Source organism: Salminus brasiliensis, chromosome 5 (genome assembly GCF_030463535.1).
Source record: "Salminus brasiliensis chromosome 5, fSalBra1.hap2, whole genome shotgun sequence".
NCBI classification, from domain to species: Eukaryota; Metazoa; Chordata; class Actinopteri; order Characiformes; family Bryconidae; genus Salminus; species Salminus brasiliensis.
The window spans coordinates 40,806,105-40,819,154 of NC_132882.1; positions in this window are offsets into that span (position 1 = coordinate 40,806,105).

A 13,050-nucleotide genomic window follows, 5' to 3' on the forward strand; every position below is an offset into this window, starting at 1 on the left:
CTAGATAATGTGTACTGTGGTGTTAGGCCTTCTTTTCAGCTCCTGAAGTCCTAACCAATAGAAGAGCTCCCTTGGCTGAATCTGCCCAGATACACAGCTCCACAGCTTGTCCTGATTGGATCATTTTTTTCTGGTGGGATTTTTTAAAGCGTAACCCTTGTGTTCCTAGAAGAGGAACAGCAGTGGGATGGGGCAGACCACCTCATTAGTGCTTTTGAAAGATTCCCTTGCTCTACAAAGCTCTATATTTTCTGGCGGAAAACGCTGGACCCCCTCGTTTACTGCTCTCCACAAGGCAGAGGCAGAGGCAGAGGCAGGGGGGGTGGGATCGTCCGTATCATTCAGCTATCGCACTCCGCCGCCAGAGGGCGCAATTTCACCGGATTTTCGCGTTGGCATCTGATGAGTAGATGCGCTTCTGCGCCTCTCTGCCCCACTTCAACTGAAAGCCTCGACTCGCAGACAAGCAGGAGAAGCTGAGGAGCAGCCCATCCCAGATCCAGCACTGCAGTCATGACGACTCCAGCAGGTTCGTAGACTCTTAAATCTGTCTGTTTATTAAACAGTCACGTACCTTGTGCTTTTACGCTCTGCAAGTTTAGCCTACCAAAAGGGCAATTTCCTTACAAATGCGTGCGTAAAAGTGTTTGTGGTGGTCTTTACTGCAGCCCCCCTTTTCCCCATTCAGTTGGAACATCTTGCAGTGCATGTGTAAAAGTGCTGCAGGTCCCCAGAATTACTTAATTACTCAATGGTACTCAGCTATGGTCCGCAGTGCATTTCTGAAAACCTGCAGTCCACCTCATCTCCATTCCACCTTAAGCGCTGCAGCGTTTATACTGTGGAGCTGCACCATTTAAGGTGGAGTAAAAAATTCAAGGATGAAGCCAACTTTAATTTAGTCCATCCTTGGTCAAACTGGTTGATTAGCCTAGCTATTGACCAGCACTGGGTTTGGATTTGATGGGTTTAGCTGGTCTACCAGCATGGTAGCAACCTGTATGACCAAGCCTAGTGGCTAGCCTGAGCAAACTAGGCTGGGTCCACCAGTATGGCGAAGTTTGCTAGACCAGCTGGTTACCAGCATAGGGTATGATGGGTACGATAAGCATGATTTCACGTGGATGAGCAGCTTTTCCACAACCATGACCAGTCCAAGACCAGCAGAAGAAACGGTTGGGCTGGGCTGCTGCAACAACCTGCGCGCACCAAACGCGCAGTTCAGCAAGAAACGCTCGTCGAGGGAACCAACCATCCATCCATCCATCCAGCCAATCAGTGAGCCCCAGCTGGTCTCTCCGTTTTAACAGCTCCTCACACTCTTAAGCCATAAATCGCATCTCTTCACTCGGGCTCAGTGGGGGTCTGTGAGCAAAGCACACTTCTAGCTAATCGATGGAGGGTTACAGGCAGGGACGTCCCTCCTTCTCTTTGTGTGAAGGCACTGCAGAGCAGAGCGCACTGCAAAGCCTGCGTTTCGCTGAGCTCGCACCTCCCACAGGACTCTGCAGCCCATCGATCTGCCAAACTGCTGAATAAAAGAAGGGGGGGGGGGGGGGTTTGTGTGTGGGTGTGTGTGTTTGTGTGTGTGTGTGTGTGTATAGATGGTGTATAGATGAACCCACACATACATGTAAATTCCTCTCACACAGCCACTGAAAGCTGTGTGTATTTATTCCCATAGTTATTCAGTAAATGTTATAATTAATTATTATTTTTTTAATATATATTATATATATTTTTATAAATTAATTTAATTATTCCCTCAACGTTTTTAACTCCCCGCTTTAGTGTTTCTGTGGGTGAATGAAATGGCTCATTGTAGAGAAGCTCAAATTTCTGATGGTGGTATGGTAGAGAAACGTGCCACGCATAATTTGTGAGAAGCCCACTGGGTTAGAATTGTTCACAGTGGTGGTGAAGGGGTTAAATGGATATCCACAGGTGAAATGGTTCACGTACGAGAAACCTACTGTCTTCAGTTTCTTTACAGTGGTGGTGACAGGAGCCAGATGTCCAAAGGGTTGAAAGGGGGCATCTAGGGGTGGGTGATGGGGGGGGGGGGCTTCTCTGCACCATGATACTTAATTTTTTTTTCTTTTTAACTTTGACCCTTTGGCCTCATTTGAGGACTTCTTTTTTGCAAAACTGACTTCCTGTACCAACAATTTTTTTTTATTACTTGTTAGGTCCTACTCATCGCAAATAGCTAGGAGAAATGAAAAATGCACACCAAGCAAAATTCCAGGGTCTCGGTTAAACCCCCCCAATGAAACTTGTAGTTGGGCGGTGTTCCATGGGTGCAAACCATATTGATGATATAGCATATTATGTGTCATGATAACAACATTGATCCTATTTTGTTAAAATATTGTGATATTGTCCCCTCCTAAAGATGTCCACTAATTCTAATTTGCATAAATTAATTGGTTGGACATCTTTTTTTTTTGGTGTGAAATGGTCAATTTTACAGAAAGTTGTTCCAGAAACTACAGTGGTCTTGATGGGCCTCCCGGGTTGTGCTGCTTGCCTAGCGGCAGTTCAAAAAAGAGCCGGTGGCTACTATTTTATTTTTTTATTTTTTTATTTATTTAATTTTTTTTAAATGGCCTGGGCACATTTGCTGATAACTTGAGGATAGATAAATAAATGATATTTGGATTATAGTAATATTTCAGACTAACTTTTTATTATTATTATTATTATTATTATTATTTGTCTAATCATCTTAGAAGTCAGCCTTTTTAAATGGAGAAAAGCAGTCAGTGCTGTTTGGTATCATCATCTGCATTACACTGGTGACAGAGAAAGCAAAGGTGAGAGTTGTCTGAGGAGGTCAGAAAGGTAATTATAGGCGAACACATTTCAGGCAGAGGCTGTAAAATCATCTACAAGCAGCTTGATGTTCTTGTGACTACAGGTGCAAATATCATTAAAAGGTTTAAGGTCCATGGGACTGTAGCCAACCTCCCGGGATGCGACCACAGGAGGCAAATCGACAAGGAGCCAAGAAAGATGCCCCAAGGTCAAGGTACCTCAGTGTCTGATTGCACCATCCATTGCTTTTTGAGTGACTGTGAGCTTCATGTAAGAAGACCCAGGAGGAAACAACAATGCCACATATGCCACAGTGCTTCCTGGAAGAAAGTCCTTTAGACAGATCAGCTGTATGTTCACAGATGTAACAAGGCTTGGTTGTGTTTTGGGGCTGCTTTGCTGCATCTGGCACGGAGGACCTTGAATCTATACAGAGCACAGCAGAATCTGAAGACTATCCAGGAGTCCAGAGTGAAACCAGTGTCCTGTGTCAGACAGCTCGGTCTCAGATCATGGTCCTTTGGCAGAATAATGACCAAAACGCACAACTAAAGGCACCCGAGAACAGCTAAAAGGCTCATTCTTAAGCGGCCTTCTTTGAGCCCTACTCTGAATCTAATCAAGATGAAGCATGCTGTCTGAAGAAGGCCCCCTTTGGTCAGGAAAAGTGTTTGCCAGGTGCGGAAGTCTCGTTCAGAGCTACAGAACTTCAGTAAGTCAATTGAATTGTGTGGATGTTTGACTGTTGCATTGTTTTACACTCTTCCATTGCATTTCAATAATAAAAGTCCTCTGGAATGTGTTACAGTCTGTAGTATCTGTCCATAGTGCTGATGGTCTCTTTTATAAGAGGCATTGTTCCAAAGCAGCGGTACAAATGCCTAATGAACAACGTATGTAAAATCTCCATAACTACAACAACATTGAGATGAATCAAAATTCCAAAAGGGGAAAAACTCTCACAAAACACTGAGGAAGAACCCAAATGAACAGGCACGCGTTGTTCCAAAGCGGCGTTACAGGTGCCTAATGAGCAACAGTGTCGGGCAAAGCTCAATAACAGCAACAGGGGATCCAATACTTAAAAGGGAAAACACCCATAATAGTAATAAGACTTCTGAGAAGAACCAGAAGATCCTGAAAGGACGTCCCAGTCCAGTTAGGATATAGATTTACAAGTTACAGTAGTACATAAATAATCATGGAAAGTTTCACCTCCACTCTGCAGTGCAGTTTTTTTTCCCCCCTCTTTCCAGAGCTGATAAATATTTTGTCTTCACAGAGTCCGTGTGGGAGGACCAGAGTGCCTTTGAATATGGTGAGTATCAAAGCACAAGAAGATTTAACACTAAGATAATGACCTTTCTATTAGTAATTTTCCTATACATTCACTTTATATTATGTAATTATTATATACACCTATTATCTAGTCACAGTGGCACTCGTCATGGGATGGGATATTTAGACAGTAAGTGGACAGTCAGTTGTTCAGTTTGTTGAGTTGAAGGCAGAAAAATTAGGCAAGCCTAAGACACTTTGACCCCGTTTACACCTGGTAACTTCATGTGACTAGTATCTGGATCAAATCCATTTACACTCTAGTCAGATGAGACTAGTTTGGTAAGTCAGACTGAAATCTGATTGCTGTTTGGGATGGAATATGCAAAACCCCTTACTGCACAGCAATTACCCGGGTTTCAGTTGTACTGGGAGGGGTTTTGGTGGTGGAATACGTCTTGGAGAGATACAGGCGTTTACACTGCTATAGCATGTGGCTCAAATGCGTCTCAGACCACCTCCTGAAGTGGTTTAAGTGACCTCTGGGATGCGTTTACACTTCCCTTTTTATGTGGCTCGGCCTTATCCAGTTATAACCCTGATCCTCAAGCTGCATGAAGTGACCAGGTGTAAACGGGGTCTTAGGCAATAGACAAATTGTAGTGGCTAGACGACTAGGCCGAGACTAGGTCTTGCGGGGTGTTCCCAGTACCTACAAACCGACCAGGTTTAATGGGTGCTCGAGGCTGGGATCAGACCAGACAGGCGAGCAGTTGTTCCTCAAATGCATCAATGAAACCACCAAACCAGTGACTGGGTGTTGGACATCCAAGACTGATCGATACTTATGGGCAACTAAGGCTTACCAGACATGCCTGAGCTGTTCAAGAATGTAGCAGAGGAGCAGCAGATTACTCAGAAAGGTTTAGCTTAAGTTACTGAGAATGGGCTCTTTTGATTATGTTCTCTGCATTCATAGCCATGTTCTCCCTTGATGCCTTTGGGGAACAAATGCTTGCCTGTCTGGTCTGATCCCACAGAAGAGCTACTGTCTTTTGGAGTGCTCCCAATGTAGAGCTGGGCGATATGAGGATATTTTCGTGATCGACAATAAGCATATTTCTAAGCAAATCGAGGATATTATCTATTATATATACTTAAAGAACACTGATCATCTGCAGGTCTGCCAAATGCCGTAAATGTAAAAATCACTGTATTCAGTACGGGACAGTGGGAGGGGATCTGAACAGTAGTAGAACAGTAGTAAGAATCTGTCGCTACTAATGTGTTTAGTCTGTAATACAAGTGATACAGTATTTTTATCATATCGCCCAGCCCCAATTCAATGACAAGTCAAGCATTTTGGTGGCACAAGGGGCGCCTGCATACCTATTTCAGTGCATATATAGAATTAGAGGGCTAATTAGGTTTACCGAGTAGCTGCTGTGAGTATCCAGTGAAACTGTTAGGGTGTAGTAATGTGTACCTGAACTGTGATGACTAGTTATGAGCCGAAGAACTGGCGTCTGTTGAATGACCAACCACTATTTTTCTCTAGACTACGAGACGTTGCGAACCACAGGGGTCATCCTTGCAGTGGTAATGTTCGTGTCCGGGATCCTCATAGCCCTGAGTAAGTAGTTTGACCTGCTGACATCTTGCACTGTACAGACAGTCCGTGTCCTGATGGCCGCTCTCCTCTACCTTCTTTATAAGTAAATTACAATTAATTAAATGGTCCATGCTCCTCCCACAAGCGCATTCTTTCATAGCTGTGGTTGTAAGGAGGTCAAGCTTTATAGAATTGATGGCAAAAATCCCAAACACTGTCACAACAATATCACACAGATTAGTACAGATCAGGTGTAGTTTCTTGTAATCGAGCTGACCTTATGATAGCGGAATATCTGCCATCATCGTTTCCAGCCTGCCTACTCTTGTTTTGTTGGACTGTTTGAAGTGGTGTGGTGTTTGCTTCCAGGCCACAGCGCTGCAGCGATTCATCTCTGGTCTGAACAACAGAGCATATTTTGAAAAGATGTGTAACCTCCTCTTCAATGCGAGTTACTTGCGGAGAACCTCAAGACCTAATCTTGGGCCCTTGTAGTTTTCCTTATACATGCTTTCATTGGGTATATATTTTAGAAGTATAAAATCCCATATTTTTTAAATTCTGCTCTTAAGTTTGAAAAGCAAACACTAACGTGAGAGATGTGCTTCGTTCAGCTGAGGGGAAATGTACACTGGATAGACAAAAGTATTGGGACACCTGCACATTCATTGCTTTTTCCCCAAATTAGTCTTATTAGAAATAGTATCTTGCTTTTGCTGGAGTAACTGTCTTTACTGTCCAGAAGACTGGTTCCATTAGATGTTGTAGCATTGCTTGTGAGGATTTGATTGCATTTAGCGACAAAAGCATTAGTGAGGTCAGGATGTTGGATGATCACCACCCCACCTTATCATCCCTTTTCCTCAGCTTCCCAACATCCCAAAAGCATTGGATGGCGCACCATCATTCTAGAGAACACAGTTCCACTGCTCCGTAGCTTAGTGCTGGGGTGAGGGGTGGGTTGTACCCCTCTAGCCCACACTTGGTGTTGGACAAGGTGCCAATAGATTCATGTTTATCTGATCCAGAAAGTCCTGTTCTATTAGCAGTACGTCTCTACAGGCCAGACAAGCTGTGTGTGTGTTATGTACACATCTGTTTCATGGGTAGCTGAATTTAGAAGGTGTCCGTTAACATTTGGACATAGTGTATGTTGTATCTTCAGGACCTGGAAAAGGTCATTCAGTTGGGCCTGTAGTTGGTCCAGAATGCAGATGTCTAACCTCGGTGTTACCCATAAGGCCATATAAATAGAAGTCTTTTGACTTGTCTGCTTTCGATTAGCTACAACAGCTTAGCTGTTCTGAAATAGAAATGTTCTGTGGGGAGTCCAACTAATGGTGAAGCAGTCGGATATGAATAATTTAGGTGTTTTTGACAACACGAAGTTGTGCCTGAGGACTCGATGTAATGACTTCTCACAAGGCTGAATGGGATTTTTGCCAGCATTCTGGAAAATGTATCCAACCGGAAAAGAATGCGTTTGTGGACGGGATCTTTGTTACCCTTTCCATTGTGACTATTAATTTATCTTTTTATTTAAAAAATGTCCTATTTATAAAGAAATATTGGAAATATTGGCAAAAATGACCCAAGGTCCTAAATCATAATTGTATATTTCAGTCATCCAATTAAATTGCTAAGTCATTTGAAACTGCGTAGGCTTGTGTGTGAAGCTCACGACCAACGAAACCACTGGCTTGAACCCTGATGCATAACATTTAGAACCTCTAGTGCTTATAATAGATCATAATCACAGTGATAATAAACATACAGTGGGAGCCTCCAAGTGGTCCAGCGGACTAAGTCGCTGTCACTATGATCTGAGGATCGCTGGTTCGAATCCCAGTCATGCTGCAGTTGGGGTCCCAAGAGAGCTTTGCCTTGCATGTGTCGGAGGGGACATGTGTTGGTCTTCAACCTCACTAGGCACCATATAACTTGTATTCACCTCCTTCCATAGAAGAGGACCAGCTTAGGTTAACGTCTTACCTGACAAAGCTTCACAAACACACGATGCAACCATGTAACTGAAGCTTCATAACCGCCCGTTTCTCTGGGTTTCCACTCCACAAAACAGTAAGAGTAGACATTTGAGCGTTTGGGTGGATGTTATAATGTAGCGCCTTCAACCACAGATGCAGCTCATCTACTTTGGATATGGTAGCTAGCTACCCCACAAACGTCAGATTCCATGTAGGCTCTGGACCCTGATTAGGGAAAAGCTCATGAGTGCTGTTTATATCATGATTAGGCTGGTGTTATATTTCAGGGTTCCAGCCATCCATTTGTGATCAATTTGTAAAGTCTCATTGTTTTGGGCATACTGATTCCTTAAAAGCAATGGCTTACCTGGACGCTAATGTCGCAAACAAGCAAACTGATTTTAAAGCTGAACCATTGCTTTAGACTAAGGGTGCAAGACCGCAATCACAGAGGACCACAGCGGTGCAGCACTGATTTGCTGATGCACTAAATATCCAGACGTTGATAGACACCCGTTTCAGACCATTTCATCTGAAAATCCAGAGTATTAATAGGCCATTTGTCATCTTTGCTGCAGTAACAGCCTTTACTCTACTGGAAAGGCAGGCATTACACGAGGTGTTAGCACACTGCTGTAAGGATTTGATTGCATTCATCCAGAAGAATCATCAGTGATAACTGGTACTAATGTTGGATGAGTTGTTCTGGATCTCAAAAGCCTTCTGCACATCCCAGAGATTAAATGGAGCTACATATAACTCCATTTCCAGTGCTCTAGTGCTTTTCTATGGAGCTTATGCAAGCTATGTGAGTGCAATTGAAGGTATCAGCAGTCAGTGCACTTTAAAGGAATACATGATTAATCACTGACCCTAGACGCAGTCAATCAGTCAAGACATGTTTGTTATCTAAAATTTGCTTCTTTAGTTTATAGCAGAAGATGCTGAGCTAATTTCCTAACAAACACTGGACTTGGACTGTCACCAATCTCAGCTCTGTAAATACACAACCTACTATAGTCTATAAACACAAAAATAGACCCCATGGCGGGGGTCTCTCATGGTTGAAATGTGAAGTAGTAAGTGGATTCGAGGTGGGCATGGGCTCTGATTGGGTTTGTACATATGTTGTTACTGGAATCCAGTACATGGAAATTATTCATGTTTAAATTTGCTCAAAACCAAAGTACCAATCTATCCATCATAAGGTCTGTCAATGCTGATTTACTTGAATGTTTATTACTAGTTTATGTAGCATTAAGTTTCCAAACAATTTAAGATTAGAATGTGTATTCACCAAGATGTGATTGGTGACCTTGTAAATCCAGTGTTTAGCAACCCCACCCCCAACCACAAAGATGCCAAACATGGCTGACTAACTGCATCTGAGGTAAGTGATAAATCATCTGTTGGATTTCCAGATAAATATTTCTAAAAGTAGCTGAATTTACCAGTTAAAATGGGTGTCTGGATGCTGATTTTGACATGCAGGATATTACAGATGATTTAACCCATCAGTGAACGAGTAATCTCATAGCTAAAGGCTAACAGTTTTTCGCTTTCACACCCAGTAACCAAAACAATGTGACCTTCATGCCCATCCTACTTCTCTCTTTAATCTGTTGTCTTTCTTAACAATTTCTTGCCTCAAACAGGTAACAAATTCAAATGCTCAAAGTCGTCCAAGTAAGACCACATGCACGAGTGTGAAGCCTGCTCTATGCATGTGGAATGAGTTGGAAATGGAAAGATCGGGAGGCATACGGAAAGAAAATGGACCTTCTCTCAGAAGACTCGTCACTGTCCACCTGTTCAAATGCAGCCCAAGGGTTAAAGGCTTGCCAGACTGACTAATGGCTTCCTGCGACTGGAAAACACTGTCTATCCATCTAAATAGAAGAAATTGCATGAAACACTATCTTAAGGGGCATCAGAATCTACGTTTACATGCACACCAGTGGTTCCACATTAGCACCATTTGGACGGGATTAGTTTTACATGGGGAGGTGGAGTAATGTATGCTTACCACAGGATGTCTGTAATGTTCGGAGAAGAAATCTGGGTATAAATGCATCGTCGTCACATCAGTAAAGCCCAACATGTTCATGAATGGAAAGCATTTAAGCATTTCATTGAATCCCCTACTCTTTATTTTAATCATAGACCTGGCTGTTTTAAGTGTCTTTAGCGTCGTAACTTGCTTTGAAATTTACACTCAGTTGAGCATCAGGAGAGCCTCACCACCATAGATAGATAGCAGTGCTAATAAACTGAATAATACTACTGCTATTACTACTGGTGAGGTGGTTTAAACGTTCAAAATCCAAATCCAAGATAGCCGCACTGTACCTCAACAGTAGTAAAAGCAGTGGTATTATACAGTTTATTAGCACTGCTATCTGTCTATGGTGGCGAGGCTCTCCTGACTTTTTTTTTTTTGAGTAGGAAAGCTGACTTGTGGGGGCATTCCAGTTGAAATTTTCTACTTGGAACTTGGAACAATCCAACATGCCAGGTCAAATGGTGCACAGCGTTATTCATTTCTAGTGGTCCATTCATCATGAAATGGAAGGGAGGTAGCTAATTATGAAGTCTGGCTTGCATGTAAACAGCATTCGAAGTGGAGTGTTTTTGTATATACAGTTGGCCTACCAAAGAAGTTCCGATATTACAGCTAAAGATCTCTTTATATGGATTGGCAGTGTGAATCTGCAAATGCTCCAATGCATAGCATGTTCTTCCCCTAGCTGGCAAAATGACAACTAGCAGTTTTCTCTGAAAAGGTTTGATCAGAAATCTAATTTACACAACTCCATACTTCCAGCTAACAAGTAGAGGAAGCTTTTAGCCAACAGGATCGTCTTAGCATCGTAAGTCATCACACACACTTGTGAGGTTGTTGGGGTCAACCAACCATGTGTTGAACACATTGTTGTCGGACACCTCTTAAGCAACTCTTCGCATGTTCTAAGGCAAGTGTGATGATTTAGGAATGCAATAGGTATGCAGTAAATATCCAGCAAAAAAACTAAAAAAGCAAACTTTAGAACAGTACAAATAACATATCCTGGGTAACGGTCTGTTAGATTGTGTGAATTAGATTTTTGGCCTAACCATCACTAATCTCTAAGTGTTGTTTTATATCAATATGGTAGCAGTGCTGGTAAAACTGGTAAACCTCTACATTTTTTTATTTATTTATTTATTTTTTTTGCACTACTCAGAAGTTCCTGACCTGCAGATTGGTTGAAGATGATTGGATGATGGTTTTGCATGCTTGCTGACTGAGGTTTTAGTGAATGCATTTGCTGATGGCTTATGCTAGTCTGTTGAGGTACAATAACTTTTTTTTTTCTTCTTCGATCACTTCTCTGCAGCTCAAGTCCAGTGGAACGCCCTCCGGCACCAAAGACAGAAGGTAACGGTCATGGAAGCCAACGTATGTAGCATTAAACAGTCATGAAACAGTGGCTACTGTAATAGAGCTAGGTCTTCACATCAGGCCATAAACATAAAAACACCTACTATACTATAATGCAGTTATACTTTAATGCTAACATTAAATTCCTTACAATTTTGCTGAAGCTTGTAACAGAAAACAGCAGATACAATGAGTACATGCCTAGACATTATTTTCTTCCCCCAGACCTTCATAAGACATTTTGGCACTTTGTGTTTCATATATATATATATATATATATATATATATATATATATATATATATATATATATATATATATGGAGATGATGATGATATATCTATATGATATATCTATATGTTCTAAAAGGTGTGTTACACTGGATCCAAAAGATTCTGTAACACAGTTAACTATGAAACTCTTAATTCACTGTAAGCTTAAATACGAAGTAGTCACATGTTTAAGCCCTAGCCATGTTGTTTTTGCCATTGTCGGCAGTTCAAAAAGAGGCACTGGCTAGCTTCACATGTATCAGAGGAGACAGTTGTTAATCTTATCTTAACTTATCCTCCTAATGTTGGTAGCATTGCTAATGCTAGGTGCACTAGGTAGGGGGAGCTACAAATAGGTGGGTTAATTGCCAGAACCAAATTGGGAGAAAAGGTAAAAACATTGTCAAACAAATTATTATATACAGTATGAAGATAGCAAAATGCACCCAATCATGGCTTACCATTCTAAAGGTTAAAACTCGTCCCATCTTCTTCTCATTCCAGTACCTCCACAGACCGTATAGAGGCGTCCGTCCACCATGGAGGCAGCCAGACAAGCTGAAATACTCAAGACTTCTCATAAGAAAGTGGAGGAAAGCTGCACGTGATTGTCCACTATTTTCTACACTGGACTCTGAGACACCCTCCTTCTGTTTGCTTTGTAGGTCTCGCCTTGTAAGTCCAGTTTGTTTGGGGTCTTTATGTTTTTTTCAGCATTTTCGTGCAGGTTTGTTGTGCGTTATCAGCCTTACTTTAAGTCATCTTAACTGCGACTCATGATTCACTTCGTTAGGAACCGCTGACTTGTACTTGTGACTTGCTCACTGGCTACTTTATGGGTTCTACCTAGTAGCTTCGCTATATAGGCGTACCACTGTAGTCCTGTGTACAGTGTCGAGTTAGACACCCACCAGGCCTTTATCATTAGCCATTGTCTAACCACATGGTCACATATTTGGGTGGCATTTTGATGGTGGTCAGTGTTGCTGTTAGGTTGAGCATGGTCCACCAGCCAAGAGCAGCTCTATGGACAGAATTTGACCAGCTAGATGATGGCCGAGACAAACTGTGCATCAGCAGATGGACTGCAGTCTTTTACTGGACACGAGTAAAGTTCAAGTGAACACAGGGTAGTTGTTTACTACATACCACATACTATACATGATAGGCAGTGGACTGCTCATCTGTTCTTACATGTAAGTGTGTGTGGGTGTGTGTAACCCATTAACCCATTTAATCTAGTGATGACCCAAACCCATCCACTTCTTATGCTCTATATTTATTATTCACAATTCAGTAAGGGGCTTTTTCTTGACCTGGTTTCAACAGTTTGAAATTTCCTCAAATGTGAAATCATACTGTATTCACAACTATAGATTTAGGGAGCACTAATTTGGTCTGACTGGCATGTATATGTTTTGTAAAGGTATTACCTCCAATGATATCAAGATTGGGTCGAATTGATTGGGGGCAAATAAAACTTGAATTTCCAAGAGTTGGCAACGTGCTGGTTTGCTGACGTCTGTGATCCTATGTCATATACTTGATACATATCTTAAAATAGTCTGTTATCGATATTTTAACTCAAAGATTATATTTGTAGACTGTACTGAGACAGTTCTAAAATGCTGACAGGAGGTGTAAACATGCAAGCAGTCACAGTGAT